Source organism: Emydura macquarii, unplaced genomic scaffold (assembly GCF_026122565.2).
Source record: "Emydura macquarii macquarii isolate MOO-44397 ecotype Brisbane River unplaced genomic scaffold, CSIRO-AGI_Emac_v2 contig_3305, whole genome shotgun sequence".
NCBI lineage: Eukaryota > Metazoa > Chordata > Testudines > Chelidae > Emydura > Emydura macquarii.
In genome coordinates this window covers 7,919,753-7,944,044 of record NW_027133442.1, presented here as the reverse complement: position 1 = coordinate 7,944,044, position 24,292 = coordinate 7,919,753, and the positions used below count along the sequence as shown (strand labels likewise).

Genomic DNA, 24,292 nt, shown 5'->3' with positions numbered 1-24,292 from the left:
TCCTTGTAGCCACAGCTGGGCATTAGCTTTGCTAGTCTGACACCCTTTGCTGCATGTGCTCACTCCATCTCTCTCTTGGGACTCAACAGCTCCTTCTTTGTGGCTGGGCCCTCTGGCCAGGTCACTATAGTTTTCCCCTTCTGGGGAGGTTTGTGTACTCAAGTCTCTCTGTACAAGCCATCTTCCAGTTCACTGCCATAAATGATGCCAATTCCGCAATGGCTGGTAGGGGAGCCCAGGCCTGCCCTCTTCTTCATGTTCCATCCTAGGGGCCCTACAACCAGTGGCTAAAGCGGGTGATGTCCCACACTTGGCTGCTATTTCCCTGGACTGCTTCCTAGATTGTCTCTGTCCAGATCTTTTTCCACCCTCCTCTGGGTTTGCCTTTCCCTCTGGGCCAGGCTCCCTTCTCTCCTGAACCCCAGAGAGTGACTGCCGACCACCTCCCTGCAGCCCCTTTCTGTCTGTCGCTACCTGGCTTTTTACAAGCCCTGCCTGTTCCTGTCCAGGTGAGCGTCATCTTTTAATTAATCCTTGTTGCTTCCTGGCTCCCCCAACAGGTGCAGCCTAGGTGGTTAATTGGTCCAACTAGCCATGTTAAGCCCTTCAGGGGCTGATGTGGGTGTACACCCCATCGCACTTGGGTTTATAGGCTTTGTGCTATATCCCAGCCTTTTAACAGTCTCCCAGGAATAACCCTTTTAGTGTGACAGACCCAGGAGGCCAAACTGTTCTACCAGGGGAGGCCATACAGCCTCCCTGACTCCAGGATTGGGCCGTCCAGCTCCAGCACCCTCTGCTTCCCCCTGAGAATACCCACAGTGAGTCCAACTGAGATCAGTCTTCTGCGAAGACTTTATCCTCTAAGGGAGAGATGTAGCCAGTTGAGTATTAGCAGTGAGGCTGAACTCTTTCCTCCTTGCAGAGTGTGGGAGGAAGTTGCCTGCTTTTTACAGGCCCAGCAGCTAAGGTCACTGGGCCTCCCATTAGGTCTTCCAGATCGTTCATTCAGATGTGTTGATTCTTTTCTGCTCCTGATGACACTTTCGTACCAACTCAGAATGATAGAGGGACTGTCTGCCAGCCCTTGTTCCCTTTTACACTCGGTGTAGAGCCATACAAAGTGCACAGGGAAACAGAGGTGTATATGGATCGTAAAAATATTCCCAACATTCCCATGTTCATCACAGCCTACCAGACACTGGATAAAATACTTCTTTGTTAAAAGTTTGCAAACACTGTGCCTTGGGAGTTCTGTTAAATACTTGAGCCACCTCACCTGATGCTTCACAGGGAACTAAAATAAGGTCATACAATCCTGATGGTTGTAAGGTTTACAGAATAAACACCAGCCCTGTTGTATTTCTACAGGCAAAGCTGTCAGTGGGAATCACTGGGAGCTTTGATGGAGTCATGTTTGCAAGGCAGAAGTCTTCATAAAAACCCAACAGTTATCTGGAACTATTTATACATAAATAAAGGCAGAAAAGATTATTCTTCTGGTCTTCTAGCTGTGTAGGTTGGGGGAGAGGGGAGGAGGGTTACAAGTCAGGACTTTTGAGTTGTCTTCCCAGCTCTGGTAGGGGAATGGGGTGTAGTGGGTTAGAGGAGGGAGGGGCCGGGAGTCAGGACACCTGGGTTCTATCCCTGGCTCTCGAGGGGAAGTGGCATCTAGTGGTTGGAGCAGAGGAGGGAATGGAAATCTAGTTTTTTCAGTTCTGTGGAGAATTGACTAAACCCCAGGGTTTTATGGAATACTAAGCCAGCATCAAGAGGTGGTGTGGAAAAGCTGTGATTGAAGAAAGGAGTGAGAGAAGAGGGAAGAAGGAGAGAAAAAAATGGCTAAGATTTTTTCCAAACTGGTTAGGGATTTTGGGGTACTCACCCTGAGCCTGATTTTCAGAGGGTAAGCACTCAATGATTTCTGGGGAATAATTTGCCTTGTAAGGGAGCCTCCCCCAATGTAACTCGCCTAAAAACTGAGACCCTCTGAATCACTCAACTTTTGAGAGTGGTGGCCACTGAATCTTCGAGGTAACTAGCCAGAATCTCTGCTGTCTCCTTAGCCAGGTCCTCCACCCACCCTCTTCTTAAGTCAGTTGTTTGCTCCTTTGACTCGTGGGGAAGCCTTTTCTAAAACCAAAGGAAACCCAGATTGCTTTAGAGAAGTGACTACTGTTAAAATAATCTTTTTAAGTAATATTTTTTAGTCTTTTTTCACCCCTTCTCTTTTAGGAGAGGGGTGTGCATATTTTAATTTGGGAATCTTTATAAACACAGAGAAGCGTAGTAGAGGAAATGGCATTATTTCATCTTAGCAGGAAAGAGGGATCTTTTCCCCACAACTTCACAGGACATTATAACCCAGAGATCTCTCTTCCACAGCTTTGTGAGACATTATAACACAGAGATCTCTCTCCAAACATTTCAATTAACATTATGAGGAGTTGAAAGACTTAATGCACGAAATCTACGTGTGGAAGGATTGGGGCCTTAATACTATGTAGCTTTTAAGGAGAGGCATTTGAATTAATCTAATATTTTTCTGTAGGGCTGATTTTTTTAATTCTCTATCCATTTTTTTTTTTTTTAAGTAATGCTATTTTTCTATCGGTGTTGGGAGCTTCCTGTAGTTAGATATAAGAGTTGACAATAAATATTTGGAGCTAAAAGTTTGTGTGCTGGTTTTTTTTCCCCTCAAGTCTGTGGCATGCAGAAGAAGATCACAGCTGTGGTGAAGTGAGATGTCTGTGGGGGTAGGGATTCTTTGTTGGTAAACTGAGCTCCTTAGTGGAGTCACAGGAATTGAAGGGTGGGAGTTCAGAGGCCAGTGTGAAGGATTTGAATCCCAGTGCTTGGATTACTGCAGGGTAAAATGGGGATATGGTGGCGCATTCACTATCTCTGTCATGTTGGGTGGTGCTCTGGTTTCTGGACGAGATAAAAGGAAACAAAGTGATGGGGAGTCTTTAACATAGATCAGTTTCTGTAACCCATGATTGCAGCAGCATATGGAGCAGACTCTGGTATAAATCAGAGCAAGCTGCCTGACACCAGTGGAGTGAGGGCTGCATTCTGATTGGGCTGCAGGTGGAGGCTATTTGCTAATCCAAACAATCACAAGCTGCTATTGAGTTACTCTCACTCCAGTAACAGGGGGTTTCTCACATGTAAACACAGTAATTCAAAGGATCTCATTCTGATCTCACACTGGAACAAATGCAGAGTGACCCCAGTAAAGGCAAAAGGATTTGACTGGATTTAAACCACTGTGACAGAGCAGAATCCAACTGACTCCATTGACATCAGTGAGGTCATTCCAGATTTGCACCAGGGTCACTGAGAGCAGAATCCAGCCCAGTGATTTTACACAACACTTTAAATCATTTAACTACAATTATTGTAAGTGAATATAAGTAATGAGGCACTCTAATAGAGTCCTAGTAATTGCCTTGGCACACCTGCTGGTTATCTGGGGGAAATCAGTTCTCAGCCAGGCAGACACTCCTCTCTGGAGTGTCTCTCCCTCCATCCTGTCTCCACTGGGCCTACCTTGTGACTCAACCCTCTGACTGAATCACAATCCATGTTCTTCCCCTTCCAGGGGATTCTGCAGTTCATTCTAGCCACTTCCCACTGTGGCCACCACAGTCCTACCACAACTCCAATGGTGAGCAGAGGAGGGAAGGGAACTAGGGCCCACCAACTACTCCAGGTTGTGGCCCAGGGACCCTGTATGTATGGCAGCCTTCTGTTGCATCTTCCCTCAACTCCTCTGTAGATTTCCCTGAGCCACTTTCCCACAGCCCCATTACCTCCTCTGCCCTTACTTCAGGACATTCAGCTCTGCTGAGTCTCAGTAGCCAGCCATAGTGCTGTCTAGGGTGCTGACAATCCTCCCTCTTCAAACTCAGTGCTGTGTGCTTCAGCTCCCTTTTATACCAGCCTCCTGGGCCCCGACTGGCTGCCATGCAACCTCTTCCTATTGGCTACTTACCATGTAGCCTCTCCACAGGCCCTCTTAACCCTTTCCAGGCCAGTGCAGGACAGGAGCCCAGCCACAGGCATAAAAGTCAGAATTGGTTACCAAAAAAAAGTAAAATGCAACTAATGCCTAACTTAAGAAGCTAAGTGAATTCAAAGCAAATTCTCTCTCACCACATGTTTCAGGAGTCTTACTGGCTGAATTCCTTTCAAGCAGGATCCCTCCCCCAATCCAAAGATGTTTCTTTTGTTCTATAGTGTTGTGGATGCCGGGGGTAGAGAGAAAGTGTGACCTGTCCGTGCCTAGGGTAGCCACCTGAAAATGCCAAGGTCAGGGCAGGCTGCAAAAGGAGAGCAGATTCTCCCAATCGTTGTTAAGAGGAGATGGACTTTCTGAAAGATACAGTTTCTGCTGTTCTTTTATTATTTGGATTTCACATTTAAGTTTGTAAACCCTTGCCTTAGCTTCCAGTTCCAGCCTTCTGCATTCCTGGGCTCTCTCTTCAGCTTGCTTGGCCCTCTTTTTAGCTCTCTGGGCTCTTTCCTCAGCTTCTCTTTCTATTTCAGCCATTTTTTGTTTTTCCCACAAGTACAATTCTGCCATTTCTTTCTCATGCTGAAGATGCTCTCTCTCTCTCAAGGCTTGCAGACTGATTGCTTTATCTGACCGTGAATCACTCATCCTGACTAACTTTAACCTTTAACACTCTGAGTATCAAATTTTAAAATTTGGAATAGTGTGGGGTTCTGATCCAAAACCCTAATGTTCTGGTTCTGTGGATCCTGCTGACTATGCCACTGTAACCCGTCCATGCCTAGGATAGCCACCTGAAAATGCCAAGGTCAAGACAGACTGCAAAAGGAGAGCAGATTCTCCCAGCACTGGTGGGTGACACTGAAGTCAGACTCCCTAACCAGCCACAAACAGTGCTTCTGATTCCCCACACTGGTTATCAAGAAGCTAAAACAAAATATACACAGTCCCCTTTCCTACCTGTCAGTCTTTGGCTCCCAATCAGCCATTAGGTCCAGTAAAGAGACCAGTTATTTAAAACTCTGTGCTCTTTACCAAAAAGGTTCTCCTGACCTCAAAGGGCCAGCCACATTACCAAATTATTCTAAGTATGGATCTTACCCAAAATACCACACTGCCACCCAATCCTTTAATAACTAAAACTAAAGGTTTATTATAAAAGGAAATAACAAACTATAAGAGAAATGTTAAATGATTAAAGCAATCAGATACATTACAAATGATTTGAAAGTCCATATATATCAGGTTTTCAGTTGAATTGTGAAGTTTGCAGGCTTGTACAGTCCCTCTGGTGTACATCGATTACCTGGATGGGTCTCAGTCCTTTGTTTCACAGCTTCAGTTGTAGATGAGTTGATCCAGAGGTAGGTGAAGGCTGAAGACTAAAGACTGACTGAAGACAAAATGGATGTGGTGTAGCTGCCTTTTTATGTCCCTTTGCTTTTTCCATGCTGCTTGTGGAAATTTACAGAAATAAGATGGAGTTCAGAATCACAGGAGTAAGTCCTGGTGACTCATCAGGTGTAGCCCCTGGGTTCTTTCCCTGGATTCGTTGTACCTTTGAGTTCCCTTAATGGCCCATCAAGCAGCTAGTGCTGCAGCCATCCTGTCTGGGGTGTCCCCCAGAAACAGCACAAGTTGAAATACAGACACATCAAACAGATCCATAACTTCCAATACAAATATTACATATGCACATAAACAATATAATCATACTTAACAAATTATAACCTTTCTAATGGTATCTGACATGGCCTGTCTCATATGAATTGTTGTAATTTTTAACTATTGATGTTAAATAATATAAATTGTCCCCCTAATCCAGCCAGCATCACAGAAAGGAAGAAATAATTTGGGTTGTCCGCTCTCCCTTCTTATAGTTCTCTCTCATCTTTGAGAATCATCTCCAGCTGAAGTTCAGGATACAAAGTCTGTGTGGATGGAAACCCCTAGCAGTTTCTTTGTCAAGATGTAGATTTTTGTCCACATCCTCTTTCCTGCCAAAGATTGGCCGCTTACCCAGGTGATGGTCCATTTGATTTTGTTGACACCTGGCTGAGACATCGACTAGCTTTTTGTCTCTGGGGAACTGGCTCTCCAGACTTGGAACATGTCTGAGTAATATCACACAGTGGAATCTTACAGCTTTACATACAGTGTTGCCACACATATTTTACCAGGACAATAATGATCAGCAACACATGAATTTTCAAATGATACCTCACAAGGCATACTTTATACAAGTTTTACCATAGCTCTTTAAAAGCGGTGATCATAGGGGAAAAGATTGTCACACCCATTTCAGCCTAAATTCTCCCTTTCAATAAACCAGCATGATGCAATGGCTAAAGCTCATGACTCTGGGTTCTGATGTTACCTCTGTGAAGTGAGTGGAATCTAGTGGACAGAGCAGGGGGCTTAGAGTCAGGACTCCCAGGTTCTAGCCTACTCTCTGGGAGAAGAGTAGGTCTAGTTAGTTACAGTTCGGCAGGCCTGGGAGGGTTTAATGGGAGAGAGCGGGCGGGAGGGCCAGAGTCAGGCATCCTGGATTCCATAGCCAGATCTCCTCAGGTAAATAACTTAATTCTTCTGTGCTTCATTTAGGAAACAGTCACAGAAGGAACTTAAGAAAAATAATTTCCTGCTAACTAGAGATTTTAGTGTTAATATGATACAGTGTTAACATTCAACCCCAGCGTCCCGGAGCGGAGCTGGTGCTGCCTTACGTGGAGCTATTAGGGACTTCCTGTCCCAGCCCCTGGACTCCTGGGTCCAGCCCAATTTACCCCTGCCTCTGTGTGTTCCCAGGGGTCAATCCCCATCAACAGCCCAAGGGGAATCACCCAAATGGGGCAGTGAGTGGGGACACTGAATGCAAGGGAGACACAGCAAGAGGTGGCTCCGGGGAACAGAGCCATAACTAGGCATTTTAGTGTCCGGGGCGAGAAAGCATATTTGCACCCCCTATTGCGCTTTTTTTTTCCTCTCATTTTTCTGCCCCTGCGGCTTTGCACCCTGGGCGGCTGCCCTGCTTGCCCCACCCTGGTTACAGCCCTGAAATTCTGCCATTTGCCTCCTTTGTGATCTTGGGCAGAACATATGTGTGGGTGCCTCGGTTTCCCCTTACACAAAATGGAGAATGATACTTACAGAGGGATGATGGAGAGGTATAATTCACCAGTGAAGTGACAGACATTATAAAGAGGGCAAACAAGAGCAGTTCATGTCGCCCGAATGTGTACGTGGACAAAAAGGGAAGCTTCCCCATAAAGCAGAGATCACAAGTTAGGAGTCATTACAGAAAGCAATATTGTTCTGCAATAATGATCTTTACGTTTACAATGGAGTCACTCCAGAAATTGGAACCAATGCTGTAATATCTATTTCATATAGATTTCAAACAGGCCTCTCTGGAACTTAGTGCTCCCCACCACTAAAATCCATACCCACACGGCTTCCAAAGAGAGAGCCTCTGCTAACACACGTTCCAGTGAATGAGATCACCACCGTAGCTCAACTCCCACTGGGCCCCTACTGTTCTGTCAGTAATCTGCCTCTCCCATCCTAGCCCACAGTGCTAAACTGCTCTCTTTGGGGAGGCATTCCCACCCTCATGTCTAGCAGGCACAGAAACCTCTTCCATCACACCAAATCAGAGCAGCGTTTTACTTCCAGCAACGAAAGCCCGAGCTTTATGGTGAAAGCAATTTCCCTAACTCTTTATTAATAATGACAAACCAAGGCCCACAGGCTGGGGAGGAGAATGGAGCTTAATTGACTCTCAGTTTTGAAATGGGGCCTTAATGACTGGGTTCAAATTAGCCAGCATCACCTTTTCATCCTGGGGAACTGAAATGAGATGTGATTCTCTATAGCAGGCTCTGGCTAGTCCAGCTCCCACTACACACACAGGCCTTTTGAAACATGTCTCAGATAAAGTATGTATCTTCCTCTTTCACAGGCTTTGTTATTTTCCTCATTGTATTGTCTGAAGTACATATTTTAAAAACCCACACACATATGTAAGCCGCCTGTGTTTCACATGCAAATCAAGAGGAGGACGAGATCTTGGTGGGGAAGAGAAACAAAAAGAAATGGCTTTGGACTGTTTTGTTTTTCCACTGAAATTATAAAGCCATATGCCAAAGCAAATGAACAGTGTCTAAGTGTCAAAAGAGCCACGGGATGGTTCTCCATCAGCAAAGGCGCAGGGCGGTGTGATAGGAAGTGCGGATGGAAACTGTGACACCCAAATAACAGCAATAATTAACGCCTGACATTTCCCATGGCAGCACTCTGCAGTAACGGTGTAAGCAAGCGACAGCAAAAGCCCTGATAGCAACTAGGGTCTACGGGGCTGGACACAAGTCTGGGAATGAGCTCTGCCTCCCAGTCTCAATCACTGCAACAAGTCACTCTGCCTGGCCAGCTCCCCCATCGATAAAATGGAGATAATGACGCTGCTCCCTTTCTGCAAAGGGCTATGGGTGGGAGCCATGAAGGGTCTTAGGTGTTGCAGCGCTGAGTGTCACAGCACCTAGAAAATCCCAGGAACACACCAGGATCCACAAAGCTGAGGTAGGCACCTCAGCTCCTCATGCAGGCACCGATATCCGAGCTGCATTGAGGCACCTGTGTCAGTTTAGCAATCCCCCAACAGGAGCTCACTACCGGGAATCAGGCGGCGTAGGCTCCTACTTCGTGGCGCCTGCCCATTGAGAGCTAGAAAATGCAATTTAACACTATCGTAAGTTGTAATGCTCTAGATCCAAGCTGCAGAACAATTTACCATAGCTCTCTATGTCCTCAGCGAGATCTCCCGAGGGAAGCCCTGTTGCTTGGCACGTTTAAGGCCTTGGCTACACTACAGAGGTTTGTCAATACAAATTAGGTAATTAAACCCCAGTGGCACGTCCTCACTATGCTCCTTGTGTCAGTGGCGTGCATTCACACTACCAGCTCTTGCATCGATACAGGGAGCAGTGTGCTGTGGGTAGCTATCCCACTGTGCAACTGCATGCAGGGTGCTTTGACAAGGCAGCCCATTATAAGTCGATTTGGGCCTATTTGCAACCCAGGCACTTCTTGTCAGCTGAGCGGTGTGGGTCGCTTTTTTTGCGCCTCTTCCCAGCAGGCTTGCTGCAGCCCCACGTCCAGGTTGTTTCACTGTGTTTTGGGCCCAGTCACTTCCAGAATTTTGGCTTCCGGCGCCACATGACCGGAATCGGAAATGCATGATCCACCCTTTTTTGCAGGCCACTGGAACCGGAAATGTAAAATCCGCCATCTTTGTTGTGGTAAAAAATTGGGCGGGCTGTTCACAATTTTGCTGGATGTCACTTCCGCTCTTTCTGAGGGCGGGCCATGGCAAGGGTTGGCAGTGCCTCACGGGGCAGGTACAGTGTCACATGATGCCGGTTTCTGAATCCCATCATTCCATGGGCATCCTACTAGATTGACAGCCACTTTTCAAGTGCCCTGTCAGCCAGATTGACATTGCTGAACAGAAGTGTGTGAATGTGGGGGGATGAGTGAGTGTGTGTGAGAGAGAAAGAGAGTGATAGAGAGACGGAGCATGTGTTGGTGGACAGTGACTGTGTCCACAGACTGTCTCTTTAAGTTCAGGCAGCAGCCGGAGGCAGAAGCAGGCAGAAGCAGGTGCCCAGTCGGCTGGTTTTCCCGTCTCCCCCACCCCAGCTCAGCGGAGACCTGTACCCTGGTGGAGGGAGGAGGACATCCCAACTTCAGCCCCTGCCTCCCTTTCTGGCTCTGCACAGCACATCAGGAGTCTCTCCCCATTTCTTCCACAGCAGCAGCCTGCACTGCCTGCATGTCTGCTGTAGAGAATAGGATTGATTCCTTCCATGTCCTCCCACAGCCTGGGTCTCCCCACAAACCCAGGAGAACGATCCACCCCCTCCGCTGCAGTCCAGGCCAGCACCTGTTTGCTGCCGGGAGCCAGCATGCCCACCTGGGCAGTAGTTGTGTGAGCGCCCCATGCTGAGCAATTTCAAAACTTCCCAGGGCTTTGAAAGGGGAGAGGCGCCTGCCTCTGTAGCTGTACGCAGGGCTGTGCAGCAGAGTTCAAACCAGTGAGCTGAGCAGTCAGGCTGGGCATTGTGGGACAGTTCCTGGAGCCCGGTTACAGCACACGTCGCTCTAACTTTGCCACAAAAAGCTCTACACCTCTCGTCAAGGTGGTTTTATTTTGTCACCAAGGTGAGGGAGTTGTGCCGATGGGAGAAGCATTGTAGTGTGTGCCCCACTGCTGATTTGTCTCCCAAAGCTGGCTTTGTAACTCTGCAGTGTAGGCCAGCCCTAAAGCTCACCCGGACCTAATAATAATAAATGCACAAATGGGCACAATCCTGCACTGACAGGGAGAAGGATTGGATGGTCTTGTGATGCCGTCTGGAATATGAGTGACTATTTATAATATTATTAGTACCAATATGACAAAATTGTAGTGATTCTTACAAGCTCTGTCATGTCATTGGAAAGGTTATAAATGGCTAGGAACGATAATATTATTTATCTGCAAATATCATCTCTGCATTGGAAGTTATGGATATGTGTGATAGATCTGTGTCCAAACGCTTGTGCTGTGCTACTGGGTTACACCCCCGCTTCCAGGTAGATTAGTGGCAGCCCTTTTCCGTCTGCTTGAAGGCCCATCAAGGGCAGTCAGCTATACAATGGCCCAGGGAGAGAAGCCAAAGGCTATGCCTATGAGTCCTCAGGACATGTAGGGACATGCCTGTAATCAGAGGGACTGCACTGCAACTGCAAGTGCTTTTCCCTGCCCATGTGCTATGAGCTTGTGTTTGAAACACAAGATGTACAACAAGCCATCTCCATCTTGTCTTCATTCCTGCTTCTTACCTCTGGATCAGCTACTCAACTCCCTCTCACCAAGGAAAAGTCATGCCTGGCCAACCTGATTCCTTTCTATGAAGAGGTGACTGGCTCTGTGGATGTGGGGAAAGCGGTGGACGTGATATACCTTGACTTTAGCAAAGCTTTTGATACTGTCTCTCACAGTATTCTTATCAGCAAGTTAAAGAAGTATGGGTTGGATGAATGGACTATAAAATGGATAGAGAACTGGCTAGAGCATAGGGCTCAACGAGTAGTGATCAATGGCTCCATGTCTAGCTGGCAGCCAGTCCCAAGCAGAGTGCCGCAGGGATCAGTCCTGGGGTCGGTTTTGTTCAACATCTTCATCAATGATCTGGAGGATGGGGTAGATTGCACCCTCAGCAAGTTTGCAGATGACACTAAGTGGGGGGGAGTGTTAGATATCCTGGAAGGTAGGGATAGGATACAGAAGGACTTAAACAAACTGGAGGATTGGGCCAAAAGAAATCTGATGAGGTTCAGCAAGGACAAGTGCAGAGTCCTGCACTTAGGAAGGAAGAATCCATGCACAGCTACAGACTGGGGACCGACGGGCTAGGCAGCAGTTCTGCAGAAAAGGACCTGGGAGTAACAGTGGATAAGAAGCTGGATATGAGTCAGCAGTGTGCCCTGGTTGCCAAGAAGGCTAATAGCATATTGGGCTGCATTAATAGGAGCATTACCAGCAGATCGCAGGAAGTGATTATTCCCCTCTATTTGGCATTGGTGAGGCCGCATTTGGAGTATTGTGTCCAGTTTTGGGGCCCCCACTACAACAAGGATGTGGAGAAGTTGGAGTGAGTCCAGCGGAGGGCAACAAAAATGATTAGGGGGCTGGAGCATAAGACTTATGAGGAGAGGCTAAGGGAAATAGGATTGTTTAGTCTGCAGAAGAGAAGAATGAGGGGGGATTTGATAGCAGCCTTTAACTACCTGAAAGAGGGTTCCAGGGAGGATGGGGCTAGGCTGTTCTCGGTGGTGGCAGATGACAGAACAAGGAGCAACGGTCTCAAGTTGCAGTGGGGTAGGTCTAGGTTGGACATTAGGAAAAAGTTTTTCACTAGGAGGGTGGTGAAGCACTGGAATGGGTTACCTAGGGAGGTGGTGGAATCTCCATCTTTAGAGGTTTTTAAGCTGAGGCTTGACAAAGCCCTTGGCTGGGATTATTTAGCTGGGGTTGGTCCTGCTTTGAGCAGGGGGTTGGACTAGATGACCTCCTGAGGTCCCTTCCAACTCTAATATTCTATGATTCTATCTGAAGCTGTAAATCAAAGGACTGAGATCCATCCAGGTACTGGGTGTACACCGGAGGGACTGTACAAGCCAGCAAGCTCCCCACTGATGCTGAGAACTTGGTGTATGGACTTTAAAGTCACATTTATGTAACTGATTGCTTTGACCATATAACATCTCTCATCTTGTTTCTTTCTTTTCTTTTATAATAAACCTCTAGTTTTAGAGTTTTAGAGCGTGGTAATTTGGGTAAAGATCCAAACTACTACTGATCTGTAAAGTGGCTGTCCCTTTGGGGAACAGGAGAACATTTTGTAAAGGGAATAGAGTTTTTTAATAACTTCTCTCTTTACTGGACGTAGTTCAAGTGTTCTCAAACTGGGGGTCATGCCCCCTGAGGGGGATGGGAGGTTATTATGAGGGGGGGTCATCAGATGTCAGCCCCCACGCATACCCGTAAGGTTGGGCTGGCATGGGGAAGGGGTCATCACTTTTTGGGGGAGGTCATCACAGTCTGAAATATTTCCAAAGGAGGTCCCAGCAAAAAAAGTTTGAAAATCCCTGACCTAGTTGCCGATTGGGAGCCAGAGACTGAAATGCAATAAAGGGGGCTGTGTGATTTCTTTTTTTGGGGTGGGGGGCTTCTTGATAATCAGTGTGGGGAATCAGGAGCACTGTTTGTGACTGGTTGGTGAATCTAACTCCAGTGTTAGCCACCAGTTTTGGGAGAATCTGCTCTCCTTTTTGCAGCCTGCCTTCACCTTGGCATTTTCAGGTGGGTTACCCTAGGCATGCACAGGTCACAATCACAGGTCTAACTGGTCTTTTTAATCTCCAGCATCTGTGATTTATATACATTGACTAATGAGTCCACAATTGTCCAACGTGAGTGGAGAGAAGACTGGGGCTGGAAGGACATCCCCTGGTGCAGACTTGTTTATGAAGATGCATGGGCACGGCAGGAGTAGGCAGCATGGCAGAACAGACTGGGCCTAGGCCGGGGAGTCAGGAGTGGTGAGCTGGGTTACTGGCTCTGCCACCGACCCACCATGTAACCTTAGGTATAAACTCTCTGTGCCTCTACTTCCTCATCTGTAATTACACTTATGCACGTGTGTAAAGTGCTTTGGAGCTTGCTGTGAAAGAGGTATTGTACCTGTGGAGTGTTCAGAGATCGATACAAAAAAGACAGGGGCGCTGCCCTGAGGAGCTTACGAAAATCAGTTTGAATCAGAAGCACAAGGAGGGAAGGCCTGGGGAGGAGGAGGCCAGCAAGAGACCGACACAGAGAACACACAGAGACACAGAGAACATGCTTGTGGCACTTCCTCCTTGCTAATTACACCTGCTGCACTAGATTTCTGTTAGCCGGGGGCTGCGCTTACCACATTAATGCACAGTAGTTCTGCACCTGACCAAAGGAAGAGCCTCAAGGTGGTGTCTCCAAGCAGCATTTTCCCTTATGTCTGAGATAAACAGCCAGAGGCGACGCATGGGAGGGATCATGCCCCCCAGATATCTGCACGCGCCAAGCTGCAGAGATGCAGCAACCCAGCCGGGCTCTCACAAGCAGCCACCACGCTGCCTATAGGCAGCAATCCGGAGCAGCCACTCTCACCTGGCAGACACAGCTCCATCCCGCCCCCTCCGCTGCCCACCTGCCAGGGACAGCAGCGGAACGAGTTGGAAACGTGCTGGGAGGAGACACAGTGTGTGAAGAACAGAGCCCCCTCATGCAGGTAACTCTGGTGGGGCAGGGAGAGCACAGTGGTCTGGGCCGTGCACAGGGCAAGGGGTCACTGGGGAAGGTGCCAGGAACATGTTCCCTCTGCTCAGCCTGAATGAGGAGCATCCTTCTCCATCTCCCCCAACCAGGCCCGGACTGGTCCAGAGAGAGATGCTCCCCACTCCTATGGCCCCAGCCCCCAGGAGCTGGTGGGATTGGCTGCCCTGATTCAGGGAGGTTGGGCTGGAAGGTTCTTCCCAGAGGCGACACATGGGCCAGTCATGTGTCCCCTCCTTTAAATTGTGCCCTTCTAGTATCGTTAGGTACAGGTGGTCTCTGCAAACTGCCCTGCGCTGGTCAAAATTTTACATAAAAATCCACAGACTCCGGTGCTTTCACAACCAAGCAATCAGTCCTTGCTGCTTTTAACCTCACTTGAGGACTTGCAGGTATCAGTTCCCTCCCCATTTGCACCTCCTCTTTTTCTCCTGCACTCCCCACCTGCGCCCCCTTGATACAAGAGATTTTTACCTGCTCTAGTCTGTTTCCTAAACACAGCACTGAAAACATTGCTTTGCCACTGTGACCCGTCCATGCCTAAGGTAGACCATCTGAAAATGCCAAGGTCAGGTCAGGTTGCAAAAGAAGAACAGATTCTCCCAACACGGGTGGGTAACACTGCAGTAAATTCACCAACCAGTCACAAACAGTGCATCTGATCCTTCCAGCACTGGTTATCAAGGAGCTAAAAACAAGAAGCTACACAGCCCCCTTATTGCATTTCAGTCTCAGATTCCCAATCAGCCACTAGGTCCAGTAAAGGGATAAGTTATTAAAATGTTATTCCCTTTACCAAAATGTTCTCCTGACCCCCAAGGGTCAGCCACACTGCCAGATCGATATAAGTTTGGATCTTACCCAAAATACTATGCTGCCAGCCAATCCTTTAGTAACTAAAACTAAAGGTTTATTATAAAAGGAAAAAAACAAGGTAAAAGGTGTCATATGATTAAAGCAATCAGATACATACAAATGATTTGAAACTCCATATATATTAGGTTTCCAGTAGAATTATGGAGTTTGCAGGCTTGTAAAGACCCTCTGGTGTACATCCAGGAGCGGGATGGATCTCAGTCCTTTGTTTCACAGTTTCAGATGAGTTGATCCAGAGGTAGGAAGCAGGAATGAAGACAACATGCATGGTGCATGTGTGGTGTAGCTGCCTTTTATGTCCCTTTGCCATGATGCAGCTTGTGGAAATTCACAGAAACAAGATGGAGTCCAAGGTCACCTGGGCAAGTCCTGACTCATAAGTTGTAGCCCCTGGGTTCATTGTACCTTTGAGTTCCCTTAATGGGCCATTAAGCAGGCTTATTGCTGCTGCCATCCTGTCTGGGGTGTCACCCAGAAACACAGCACAAGTTGAAATATAGATATAGCAACCATATCCATAACTTCCAGTACAAATATGACAAGTACACGTAAACAATATCATCATACTTAGCAAATTATAACCTCTGTAATGGTACCTGACATGGCCTATCCTGTATGAATTATTGTAATTTTGCAATATGGATATTAAATAACATTATAACTGGTCACTCCTAATCCAGACAGTGTCACAGCCACCATTAACTGAAAACAGGGGAAGAACTAAAATAAAATTAACTAAATGGGTAAGAAATAGGGTGGCAACAGCAGACCTTAACAGTAAGATGCATAAGTTAACAACTGGCAACATATTAAAAGGATGAGGTCATTGTTTAATACTTTGGTAATTTGGTATGTGCAAAATGTTGGCACACAGCCCAGGAGAGTGAGCAAGCAGTTTCCATTTAGCCTATGGCTAGTATGTTGGCAGGCCGACACCTGTAGACTGGGGCCAACTAAAGGTCACTCCAGCACTGCTGGGAGGGAGGGGTCAGTCAGGCATGCTCCATAGAAAACTAAGTGAGGGTCACCAGACCATAATACTAAGGCTTGCTATGTAACAGCTTTGGTTGACAGCCCGATTTAGCAGTTGTGATTGGATTACAAGTATGGACGAATTAGAGAGGGCTTAAATAAAGGTGATTGGAGGATAGAGTATGCTAATGTCAGGATTGGGAAACAAGCCAATCAGAAAAGGGCTAGTGGCCAGTAAAACTGAATAAAAGGCAGGCAGTCAGCTGCAGCAGCAGCAAAAAGTGAGTCAAAAGAGGGAGCTAGGAGAAGATCAGATCAGATCAGATGAGATGATGAAGCTGCCACCTCCATCTCCTTATAGAACAGAGGGAGAGAAGCCCCAGGAGAGTAAGCATGCTAGTTCTAGTAGGGGATATAGAATAGTACTAGGATGAATGAGTGTTTATGTTTGGGATAATAAAATGGGTGTCTGATGTGTGTGTCTGTTACTGTATACAAGTTTAGGTTGGGTGTATACTACAGTGTTATGTTGATCTAACTATGTCAGTGTCCATACTACAGCCTTGCTCCCACCAATGCAAGTGCCTTACTATGCCAACCTAATAACTCCACTCCACCAGAGGCGCAGCACCTATGTCGGGGTAGTTAGGGCCACACAGACACTGCCGGTTACTCACAGCCCCCGCTGTTGGCTGTCATTCTTGTCAATGTCAGGGCTCCATACGACCCGAAATTGACAAGGAAGCTGGGTGGGGGGCTCCAGCTAAAGCCAGGCTGTACCTGCAGGGGCTCCCTGCTCCCCATTGGGTTCCTGCCCAGCTCCGTGCTCTGAGCAGGGGCTACGGCCATCAGGCTGCTGCTTGGAAGTGGGCTACCCCGTGGAGTTCTAGCTCCCTCCTCCCTACCAGGCTGCCCCCCAGATTCCCATCTCCCTACTCCTAAATGGGCTGCCCTGGCTCCCTGTTCCCCAGGGGGAGCCTGGCTGCACCAAGGTTACTTGCCAGGAGCCCGGGTGCCATCCCAAGGCTCCTGGCTTCCCTCTCCCCACCCAAAAGCACAACTGTCCCCCACACTCCCGCCAAGACTCTCAGCTCTGTGCTCCTTGCCGAGAGCACAGGAGCTGCCCAGCGGGGAGCCAAGAGCCCGGGTGGCAGCCATGCTCCTGGTGGGGAGCCAGGAGCCTGGGGACAGCACCTGGGCACCTGGCAGGGAGCTGGGAACCTGGGCAACGGGGCAGCTCCCAGTGGAGAGCCCAGGGGCAGCCCATGGAGCTGAGAGCTCAGGCTATCAAACACCCACACTGCTCCTCTTAAATGGGCAGAATGCTCCTGGTGAAGATCTGCACCATCAGCGGAAGGACAGTATGCATGCGAACCACTACAGTAATTTCTGCAGTGGCTGTATATCAACCTAGCTTAGGTTGACTTCAGTTTTTAGTGTAGACATGCAATTAGAAGGTATTAAGATGGCTGTCAGTGTCCTGCATGTGACTGATCACCATGTGCAGAACATACTCCCTTAAACTATTCCAAGTGTACAACTTCACAGCATTGGGTACTTTACCTGTGCTGGATGACGTACTGATCATGAGTGTAACCTCTGCAGCTTGTATTGGGGGCTTCAAAGGGATTTGCGCTTAATATTTGAATTAGTGCTGAACTAGGTGTCCGCAGTAAGAATACAAATACCTTTGTTTTGGGGAAAGTACTGCCTGGCTGGGTGTCAAGGGCTGTATTGGAGTCCTCCCAGGGGTGATCAGAGCTAGTCTGTTCTGGGGAATATCCTGAAGAGCACAAGGAGATCCTTGGCAATTCAAGGCCACTTCCTTTCACCTTGCAGGAACAGATTCAGGGGTTCCCATATGGGAAACCAGAAGTAAGCAATAGGAGGGCTAGGGAGAGATCCCTGAGTCTGTCCTTGGGGAAAACCCTCTGCCCTCACTGGGGCGCCACTGAGGGGGGCAAGCTCTGCCCCTTTCCCCGCCCGTGCCCCTCTTCTCCCCTGAACTTCCTCGTGGGCCTAGGCCCCTGCATTTAGTGCAGCCTTTCCCCTTCCTCCTCCTACCCTTCCCACCAGCCGGCGCCGGCTGCCGCTGCGGTCCTAGCGCCGGGGTGTCACTGGGCTGCGGGGTAGGGGCACTGCTCCGCCTGGGCTCCGGCCCACGCCGCTGGGCCCGATCCTGCACCGCCGCATTTGTGCGCCCCACCCCGGGGCCCCAGGCAGCTTCCCCTCTCGCCCCGCCCTGCCCCAGTTAGGGGCCTGCAGGGGTGAGAGAGAAACAGCAGCAGAGGCAGGAAATCGCTCCCCGGAGGAAGCGGCCGCAGGGACGAAGAGTCACGGCAGCAGTTGTGCGGGGATCGGTGAAGCTGAGCCCAGCAGAGTCCGAGTCCCCCCAACCCAGCCAGCTGCAGGGCAGCCCCGGGGGAGTCTGGAAGGGCCGATGGTTATTTGCAAACCAGGACTTTCCCTCTCTGCTTCCCCGCAGGCAGGACTCCCGGTCGCGGAACCCGCGATCTCCCGGCTGGAGCGAAGGGACGAGCCCAGGGACCCGGATCCCCAGGTCTCCGGAACAGGCGAGCCTGGCCTGACGGCCACACGCACAGGTGAGGAGCGACTAGCGAGCGACACTGGCCTGGGGACCCTCCCCTCCACGAACTGACCACGAGCGCCCCAGGGTGCTAGGCTAGAGCCAGAGCTGGTGAAGGCTGAAGGGGCCTTGCTGGTCATCTAGTCTGACGTCCGGCCAAACCCAGGCCAGAGAATCGCCCCCAGGCCAGCAGGGCTAGTGGCCCCAAGCCACAAGGGTGGGAGAACTGCCAGGTTGCAAAATTGGCATCAGATTACTGAGGTTAGTTTGGTAATTCATGAGATTGAAAGGATCCCAGCAAAGCCACCGGGAGCCCTCCCAGTTCTGTCTGGTCTCAGTATTGTCTCCAGCAGGTCCTGTACCCCCCTGCAGGCATCACTCCCAGGTCCCACCTCTCCCCCCCCCCCGTGCCTGACCCCTGGGAGGAACCCTCCCCTCCTCCAGCCTTTCTCTGAGGGCTCAGCTCAGCCCTTGGGGCAGAACCAGCCCCTCCACTTGCCTTCGAGGAAGGGTTTGGGGGGATTCACTTCCTGCTCCATTTTCTGCCCCCTCTTTCCCCAGCACAGGGAACAAGCTCTGTCTGGATTCTCCCTCTTTCCCAGCAGGTGCCGGGATGGAGGAGGAGAATCCCAAGCAGGAAGGGCCTGTGGAAGCGGGGCTGCATGGGATGTCCCAGAGCATAGAGCCAGGAGAGGCCAGACAACAGCAGGAGACAGATTTGATATCTCCAGATGAGACCCACATAAGGGTGGTGACCAAGCACAACCAAGCCCAGTCGGGAGAGCGCCCCTATTGCTGCTCAGACTGTGGGAAGAGCTTCAGCCAGAGCTCCCACCTCATCCAACACCAGCGCATTCACACAGGCCAGAAGCCCTACAAGTGCACTGAGTGCGGGAAGAGCTTTGTCCTCAGATACAACCTCATCGATCACCAGCGCATCCACACAGGGGAGCGCCCCTACAAGTGCGGCCAGTGTGGGAAGAGCTTCATCCGGAGTTCCCACCTCTTCCAGCACCAGCGCATCCACACGGGCGAGCGGCCTTACCAATGCACCAAGTGCGGGAAGAGCTTCAAATGCAACTACACCCTGGTGAAGCATTTCCACACCCATACAGAGGACCAGCCGTGCTTCTGCAGTGAATGCGGGAAGAGCTTTAGCTTGGGCTCCTTTGCCAAGCACGTCCGCACCCATACAGGCGAAAAGCCCTACAGCTGTGCCGAGTGTGGTGAGACCTTCAGCAGCGGTTCCAACTTGATCCAGCACCGGCGCATCCACACCGGAGAGAAACCCTACAGCTGTTCCCACTGCGGGAAAAGCTTCAGCCAGAGCGCCAACCTCATCAAGCACCAGCGCATCCACACCGGAGAAAGACCCTACAGCTGCCCCGAGTGTGGCAAAACCTTCAGCCAGAGTTCGTCGCTCATGCGGCACCAGCTGATCCACTGCAGAGAGCGGCCCTATGAGTGCACCGAGTGCGGGAAGAGCTTTCGCTGCAATTCCTCCCTGATGATCCACCAGCGCATCCACACTGGCGAGCGCCCATACAAGTGCCCCGAGTGTGGCAAGGGCTTCATCAACAGCTCCCGGCTCACCAACCACCAGCGCACGCACACCGGAGAGCGGCCCTACAAGTGCACTGACTGCGGGAAGGGCTTTGGAGACAGCTCTGCTCTCATGAAGCACCAGAGGACACACGCCAAGTAGACGCCCAGCTGACAGAGATAGGGCACTGGTGGTTCTCTAGAGGTTGAAATTGATATGCCCTGGGGAACAGGATCCTCTATAGAGGAGGACATTGATGCGCCTTCCACAAGGTTGCGGAGGACAAGGGCACCTTTACAGATTTTAAATTAGCATTCTCTCTTCCTACCCCCATTGCTCAGCAAGAGGAACCAATCCAGCTTGGAAGCCATGGGTCCCAGCCCCAGTGCATGATGGTATCCTTTTGCCTGCAGCAAGCTGCAGGCTTGATCAGAAGCCTCTCCTCTCCCGGAGTAGCTGAAGGTGCTGATACCCTCCCTGAGGATCACAAAATGGCAGGAAGTGCTAAAGCAAATTGTCCAGCTTTGATGTGCGCCACTGGGATTTGTAGAGAGGAAATAAGCAAACATAGTGAGGTTTAGTGATTAGAGCTGGGAGTCAGGACCCCTAGATTCTCTGTGTGCTTTAGAGCACGGGGACTAGGAAAAGAGACTCCTCTTGGCTTTGATAGCATAGAGGAGTCTAATAGAGCAGGGGGCTCTGAGTCAGGACTTCTGGATCCTGTCCTCAGGGAGGGGAGTGGGGTATAATGAGTGATAGCACAGGGGCCTAGGAGCCAGGATTTTTAGATTAGATTCCCAGCTATATGTGGGTTATAGAAGATGAATTGAGAGGTGGTGGATAGGTGTGTAGTTTAGAGCAGGAGCCCTGAGAATCAGGACTCCTGGGTTCGCTACCCAGCTCCAGCGCTTTACCTTTCTGTGCCTCAGTTTCTTCATCTGTCAAATGGGGAGAATGATATCCACCTTTTCTATGAAGTATTTGGAGATTCATAGATGAAAAGTGCTTATTTTTTATTTGGTGCATAACTGTCTAAGCTAGAAGTGACCCTCATTTCATCTGCTTTGTTCTTGTAGATCTCTAGGCCTTTCCTTGGTCTGGTTTGCAATAATTAAGATCCACAATGGATCTCTCATTTCTCTCAACAAACCAGGAGAAGAAGTGTAAAGGCATCCTGGAAAGAGAAATAAAACTGGGGATTGTGCCCTTTAATTTTGCTACTTTATGAGGGCCAAAACAAAGCCTGGGGGGAAAAACAATCTGCTTGAGATTTGTACATTAGAAATTCGGGAGTTGTATAGCTTGGAAGTCTCTTGGGAAGACTGGAGAGCTGGGTCTGATCAGTGAAACCTGATTGAAAGTGGTGAGTGGCTTTAAAACATAAGTTAAGGCTAGGAGTTTTCAATAGCCATTTCAGAGGACATCCATTATGTGAGATATCTTAACGAGGGCTAATTTTCAGATGAAGGTGCTCAGCATTTTCTGAAAATTGTGCTTCCTTAATCATTAACAGTTGGGCACTGCCTGTCATTGTTGAAAGTTTTGGCCCAAATCTTTCACTATGAGGATTTTTCTCCAATGTGCTCCTTGGGTGTTGGAGTTAGACAAGAGTCAACAAAGGAAGCCTGTCAGATTCTTTGCCTTTGTTAATAGGTAGATACTTGTTAGTAGAAACATATCAGTGCCCTTTTGCTATGTTGCTCCTAAGTGGCTGTTGCTGTTCTGGGGAGTGTCAGCGAAGGCGGTATGAAGAGTTAAGGGTGTTTTGGAAGGACTGGAGGAACCCCGAGTTTGTGAGGAAGGGGGCAGGGGAATCCTGGGTTTGACAGGAGAGCTCCCAGGCATCCCAATGGCTGAGCGAGCCCAGCAGCCAGGCACAGCCTGAGAATGCTCCCACTGCCAGCTTCATGCTCCAGCATGGTGAGGGATGGATGGCTGGGGAGGTCCCCCTGCACAGCCTGCAATGGAGGGGGCGGCTCCTATCATGGACAGCGGAGACGGGAGGGGGAAGGGGACAAGACAGTGCCCTGAGGAGGGGAGTCCCCTCCCTGCAAAACAGCACACCCACACCCTGCCGCCAGCAACTGAGATGCTCCCTGATACTTCCCACTGCAAAATAGCAGCCCCCCTTCCCCATCACCTGCAAACCAGAAGCTGAGGAAGGGAGGAGAAAACCCTCCAGCTGTGCCTCTGCTGCTCCCTTGACTTCAGCTTCTCCTCTACTAGCTTCCCCCCTGCCCTAAAATCCCTTTCTTCCACACCCTGCCCCCCAAACTCCATGTGCTCTCCATGCAGGTGCTTCAAACAGAGCAAATTCCCAGGGCTGGGTGTCCTGGAGCTGCACTGAAGGGCCAAGATCAGGAGGGGAGTGGAAAGATGCAGTTTTGGGGGGCAGCACCCCTACATGCCCCCCCATCTCTGCCCCTGGATGTGACATCACAGTGTCACAAACATTGCTTTTATGCAGTGGCTACGTGGCTGTTACCAAGTGGACAATTCATGGTAGGGAAAATGTTCCCAGGGAAAACGTTGCTAAGCGGCAGTTGCTCTTACACGGTGTTGCTGAAAATATGCATCTACTGTATTTATCTGACTGAAATGCCTGTACTGTGGTGTCATGGGGTGCTCTACTCACCACTGGAGCACCTCTTTGTGGCCACTGCTGGGGATTAGCTGTGCCAGTCTGACATCCCTTCATGCATGTGCTCACTACACCTCTCTCTCAGGACTCGACAGCTCCCTCTTCATGACTTGGCCTTCCGGCCAGGTCACTGTAATATTCCTATTCCAGGAGGGATTTGTGTACCTAGTCTCTCTGTACAAGCCATCCCAAGCAGTCTTCCAGTTCACTGCTATCATTGGTACCACTTCCCCAGTAGCGAGGAGTCCAAGCCTGCCCTCTTATCCAGGTTCCAGCCCAGGGACCCTACAACCAGCAGCTAAGGCCTGTGATGTCCCAAACCTGGTTGCTGTTTCCCTGGACTGCTTCCTAGGTTGTATCTGTCTAGCTCCTTTTCCACCCTCCTCTGAGTGTGTCTTTCCCGCCGGGCCGGGCCAGGCTTCCTTCTCTCCTGAACCCCAGAGAGTGACTGCCAACCTCCTCCCTGCAGCCTCTTTCTGCCTTTGGCTATCTGGATTTTTACAAGCCCTGCCTGTTCCTGTCCAGGTGAACGTCATCCTTTAATTAATCTTTGTTGCTCCCTGGCTCCTCCTACAGGTGCAGCTACTGTGAATTGGTCCAATTAGCCACGTTAAGCCCTTCAGGGGCTGATGTGGGTGAACACCCCATCGCACTTGGGTTTATAGGGTCTGTGCTACATCCCAGCCTTTTAACAGTCTCCCAGGAATAACCCTTTTAGTGTGACAGACCCTAAGGGGTCCACACTGTTCTACCAGGGGAGGCCATGTAGCCTACATGACTTCAGGATTGGGCCTTCCAGCTCCAGCACCCTCTGCTTCCCACCGAGAACTCCCACAGTGAGTCCAACTGAGATCAGACTTCTGAGGAGACTTTATCCTCTAAGGGAGAAATGTAGCCAGTTGAGTATTAGCAGTGAGGCTGAACTCTTTCCTCCTTGCAGAATGTGGTAGGAAGTTGCCTGCTTTTTACAGGCCCAGCAGCTAAGGACACTGGGCCTCCCATTATGTCTTCCTGATGTTTCATTCAGATGTGTTAAACCTTTTCTGCTCCTGATGACACCTTCGTACTAACTCAGACAGTCCCTCTACCATTCTGCCAGCCCTTGTTCCCTTTTACACTCGGTGTAGAGCCATACAAAGTGCCCAGGGAAACTGAGAGGTGTATATGGATCATAAAAATATTCCCAACATTCCCGTGTTCATCACAGCCTAACAGACACTCTGGAAAAAATACTTCTTTGCTATCAGTTCACCAACCCTGTGCTTTGGAAGTTCTGTCAGAATCTTGAGTCACCTCATCTAATGCTTCACAGGGATATAAAATAAGATCATACAATCCTGGTGGTTCTAAGGTTTTAAGAATAAACCCCAACCCTTCCCCCAGCCCTGTTGTATTTCTACAGGCAAAGCTGTCAGTAAGAATCAATGGGAGCTTTGGTAGAGTTATATCTGCAAGGCAGAAGTCTTTATAAAACCCTACAGTTATGTAGAACTATTTATACATAAATAAAGGCAGGAAAGATTATTCTTCTTGTCTTGGAGCTGTGTAGGTTAGAGGAAGGTTACAAGTCAGGATTTCTGGGTTGTCTTCACAGCTCTGGTAGGGGAATGAGAAATCTGATGAGGTTCAACGAGGACAAGTGCAGAGTCCTGCACCTAGGACGGAAGAATCCCATGCACAGCTACAGACTGGGGACCGACGAGTTAGGCAGCAGTTCTGCAGAAAAGGACCTGTGGGTAACA

General features: G+C 49.4%; 1 protein-coding gene, 1 long non-coding RNA gene and 1 pseudogene across 2 annotated transcripts in view; 1 reads left to right on the top strand and 2 right to left on the bottom strand.

Annotated features, from left to right (window-relative positions):
• Positions 1 to 24,292, bottom strand: part of LOC137143264 (zinc finger protein 436-like) — a 604,313-nt gene that overhangs the window by 11,800 nt on the left and 568,221 nt on the right. The window lies entirely within an intron of this gene.
• The window catches only part of LOC137143290 (zinc finger protein 850-like), a 52,703-nt pseudogene that overhangs the window by 4,967 nt on the left and 23,444 nt on the right, over positions 1 to 24,292 (top strand).
• On the bottom strand, positions 2,865 to 3,892 carry LOC137143294 (uncharacterized). The gene is made up of 2 exons (XR_010917144.1): positions 3,816 to 3,892; positions 2,865 to 2,931 (listed from the first exon to the last, which is right to left on the bottom strand). It is a non-coding gene; the product is annotated as an uncharacterized lncRNA (long non-coding RNA).